The sequence below is a fragment of the Chiloscyllium punctatum genome, unplaced genomic scaffold (assembly GCF_047496795.1).
Source record: "Chiloscyllium punctatum isolate Juve2018m unplaced genomic scaffold, sChiPun1.3 scaffold_969, whole genome shotgun sequence".
In the NCBI taxonomy this organism is placed as follows: Eukaryota; Metazoa; Chordata; class Chondrichthyes; order Orectolobiformes; family Hemiscylliidae; genus Chiloscyllium; species Chiloscyllium punctatum.
Window position 1 is genome coordinate 22,859 of NW_027310703.1, and position 4,642 is coordinate 27,500.

Below are 4,642 nucleotides of genomic sequence, written 5' to 3' on the forward strand. Positions count from 1 at the left end.
TTTCGTGCATTTCCCACGGTGGGAAATGGTATCTTTCATTACGGGGACAAGGGTCTGAAGCGGTGAAGTCAGTAACCGGCATAGTTAAGGAAAGGGTTCGAATTTTCTCAACAGTACGAAAAAAGTGAGCAGGGAAGCTAGAGAAGGTGTCAGTGAGTCCCAAACGAGTGAACCGCAAAACTTAGGGAAATGCCCGAAAGCGTTTTAAAGGGTGAAATCGGGAACGAGGAAATGATCGGAAAGTGCCTGAAAGTGCTAAATGAGTAAACAGAAAAACGATGAAAAATGTTTGAAAAGAAGAAGTGAGTAACCAGGAAAACTTAGAAAAATGTTCAAAACGAAGAAATCAGTAACCAGGAAAACTTAGAAAAATGATCAAAAAGAAGAAATGAGTAACCAGGAAAACTTAGAAAAATGTTTAAAAAGAAGAAATCAGTAACCAGGAAAACTTAGGAAAATGTTTAAAAAGAAGAAATCAGTAACCAGAAAAACTGCGAAAAATGTTTAAAAAGAAGAAATGAGTAACCAGAAAAACTTAGAAAAATGTTTAAAAAGAAGAAATCAGTAACCAGGAAAACTTAGAAAAATGTTTAAAAAGAAGAAATCAGTAACCAGGAAAACTTAGAAAAATGTTTAAAAAGAAGAAATCAGTAACCAGGAAAACTTAGAAAAATGTTATAAAAGAAGAAGTGAGTAACCAGAAAAACTTAGAAAAATGTTTAAAAAGAAGAAATCAGTAACCAGAAAAACTGCGAAAAATGTTTAAAAAGAAGAAATCAGTAACCAGACAAACTGCGAAAAATGTTTAAAAAGAAGAAATCAGTAACCAGGAAAACTTAGAAAAATGTTTAAAAAGAAGAAGTGAGTAACCAGAAAAACTTAGAAAAATGTTTAAAAAGAAGAAATCAGTAACCAGAAAAACTGCGAAAAATGTTTAAAAAGAAGAAATCAGTAACCAGACAAACTGCGAAAAATGTTTAAAAAGAAGAAATCAGTAACCAGGAAAACTTAGAAAAATGTTTAAAAAGAAGAAGTGAGTAACCAGAAAAACTTAGAAAAATGTTTAAAAAGAAGAAATCAGTAACCAGAAAAACTGCGAAAAATGTTTAAAAAGAAGAAATCAGTAACCAGGAAAACTTAGAAAAATGTTTAAAAAGAAGAAATCAGTAACCAGAAAAACTGCGAAAAATGTTTAAAAAGAAGAAATCAGTAACCAGAAAAACTTAGAAAAATGTTTAAAAAGAAGAAGTGAGTAACCAGAAAAACTTAGAAAAATGTTTAAAAAGAAGAAATCAGTAACCAGAAAAACTGCGAAAAATGTTTAAAAAGAAGAAATCAGTAACCAGACAAACTGCGAAAAATGTTTAAAAAGAAGAAATCAGTAACCAGGAAAACTTAGAAAAATGTTTAAAAAGAAGAAGTGAGTAACCAGAAAAACTTAGAAAAATGTTTCAAAAGAAGAAGTGAGTAACCAGAAAAACTTAGAAAAATGTTTAAAAAGAAGAAGTGAGTAACCAGAAAAACTTAGAAAAATGTTTAAAAAGAAGAAATCAGTAACCAGAAAAACTTAGAAAAATGTTTAAAAAGAAGAAATCAGTAACCAGAAAAACTGCGAAAAATGTTTAAAAAGAAGAAATCAGTAACCAGGAAAACTTAGAAAAATGTTTAAAAAGAAGAAATGAGTAACCAGGAAAACTTAGAAAAATGTTTAAAAAGAAGAAATGAGTAACCAGGAAAACTTAGAAAAATGTTTAAAAAGAAGAAATCAGTAACCAGAAAAACTTAGAAAAATGTTTAAAAAGAAGAAATCAGTAACCAGAAAAACGGCGAAAAATGTTTAAAAAGAAGAAATGAGTAACCAGAAAAACTTAGAAAAATGTTTAAAAAGAAGAAATCAGTAACCAGAAAAACGGCGAAAAATGTTTAAAAAGAAGAAATCAGTAACCAGAAAAACTTAGAAAAATGTTTAAAAAGAAGAAGTGAGTAACCAGAAAAACTTAGAAAAATGTTTAAAAAGAAGAAATGAGTAACCAGAAAAACTTAGAAAAATGTTTAAAAAGAAGAAATCAGTAACCAGAAAAACTTAGAAAAATGTTTAAAAAGAAGAAATGAGTAACCAGAAAAACTTAGAAAAATGTTTAAAAAGAAGAAATCAGTAACCAGAAAAACGGCGAAAAATGTTTAAAAAGAAGAAATCAGTAACCAGAAAAACGGCGAAAAATGTTTAAAAAGAAGAAATCAGTAACCAGACAAACTGCGAAAAATGTTTAAAAAGAAGAAATCAGTAACCAGAAAAACTTAGAAAAATGTTTAAAAAGAAGAAATCAGTAACCAGGAAAACTTGGAAAAAAACACTTAGAAAAATTTTCAGCAAAGTGTGAAAAATATTCTAAGTGTCAGCGGAGGAAAATGCTGCAGCATCGGGAAAGATTCGCAAACTTACACCGAACATGTGCTCCGAAGTGCCGGAGGAATTGGGTGAATTGAGCCCGGCAAATGGCCAGCTGTCGTTTTGTGCCTGCAGCCCGAAAACTTTAACTTTGTCTGTCGCGGAAGTCCGGACCGAGAAAAATCCAAACGGTTTTGACCGGACCGAGTTCCAGACCGATGCAGTCAAATTTGGAATTCAGACCCATTCAGTGCCACTTGTAGTTTTTCCGCAGTGAGGTTGGCGGGGTACCCGGAGATATATGGGAACACGATTTTTAGAACAAAATGGCGGCGCGGGACCGTTCTGAAAGGCATCCGAAAAACGGTTCCACGGGCATAGCACTTTAATGACAGGTATGAGTGCATGCCGGAGAGCTCTTGGAAGTCGAATTTTTGACACTTTGTCAATTTTTTGACAGATTTGACAAACTCTTTCTGTCTGTTCTAAGAGTCAGTCAGAGACTTGTGCGGCGGTCTTTTGACACTATTGGAGGGCGGGCAAACCCCACGTTGACTCCGGCCGTCCCTCCACAGGCGCTCGTGTCCAAAATGAAGGCGAGAGACGCGAGTGGCCTGGTTCCCTTGGGTGTTGCCAAGAAGGCTGCGGGCTGACCGTTGCCTGAGCACTCCCTAAAGCCTCTTGTGATGAGAGCAGACCTCGCCTGCCGCACGACCGGCTCTGGGAGTCGTTGGGCCGCTATTTGTGAATAGTCTGGTCCTCCTCTGCCACCCGGACAAGCGCGATGGCTCTGCCGCCCTGCGGTGCTCGTCACCCAGGTTTGGGGAACACGATACTCGTAACAAAAATAAAAGGCGGCTCGGGACCTGCAGGCGAAAGGGGTCCCGTGGTGCTAAGCACGTCGACTTCGGGTCTCGGTGCAAGCCGGAGAGCTCACGGAAGTCTAAAGTTTTCGGCACGTGGTCGAATCTTTTCAAAGGCTTACCCGGCTCTTTCCGTCCATTCTGAGAGTAAGTCAGAGGCCGGTGCGGAGGTCTCTTGACAATCGGAGGGGGTGGTGGCCCTCCGCAGGCGCTCGTGTCGAAAATGAAGGCGAGAGACGCGAGTGGCCTGGTTCCCCTGGGTGTTGCCAGGAAGGCTGCGGGCTGACCCTTGCCTGAGCACTCCCTAAAGCCTCTTGTGATGACAGCAGACCTCGCGCGCCGCACGACCGGCTCTGGGAGTCGTTGGGCCGCTATCTGTGAATAGTCTGGTCCTCCTCTGCCACCCGGCCAAGTGCGATGGCTCTGCCGCCCTGCGGTGCTCGTCACGCAGGTATGGGGCACACGATGCTCGTAACAGCAAATAAAGGCGGCTCGGGACCTGCAGGCGAAAGGGGTCCCGTGGTGCTTAGCACGTCGACTTCGGGTCTCGGTGCAAGCCGGAGAGCTCACGGAAGTCTAAAGTTTTCGGCACGTGGTCGAATCTTTTGAAAGGCTTACCCGGCTCTTTCCGTCCATTCTGAGAGTCAGTCAGAGGCCGGTGCGGCGGTCTATTGACGACCGGAGGCTCCCATGGGTGTTGCGATGAGGGTGGAGGGCACAGAACCTTGCCTTAGCACTCCCTAATAAAGCCTCTTGTGAAGAGAGCAGACCTCGCGCGCCGCACGACCGGCTCTGGGAGTCGTTGGGCCGCTATCTGTGAATAGTCTGGTCCTCCTCTGCCACCCGGCCAAGTGCGATGGCTCTGCCGCCCTGCGGTGCTCGTCACGCAGGTATGGGGCACACGATGCTCGTAACAGCAAATAAAGGCGGCTCGGGACCTGCAGGCGAAAGGGGTCCCGTGGTGCTTCGCACGTCGACTTCGGGTCTCGGTGCAAGCCGGAGAGCTCACGGAAGTCTAAAGTTTTCGGCACGTGGTCGAATCTTTTGAAAGGCTTACCCGGCTCTTTCCGTCCATTCTGAGAGTCAGTCAGAGGCCGGTGCGGCGGTCTATTGACGACCGGAGGCTCCCATGGGTGTTGCGATGAGGGTGGAGGGCACAGAACCTTGCCTTAGCACTCCCTAATAAAGCCTCTTGTGAAGAGAGCAGACCTCGCGCACCGCACGACCGGCTCTGGGAGTCGTTGGGCCGCTATCTGTGAATAGTCGGGTCCTCCTCTGCCACCCGGCCAAGTGCGATGGCTCTGCCGCCCTGCGGTGCTTGTCACGCAGGTATGGGGCACACGATGCTCGTAACAGCAAATAAAGGCGGCTCGGGACCTGCAGGCGAAAG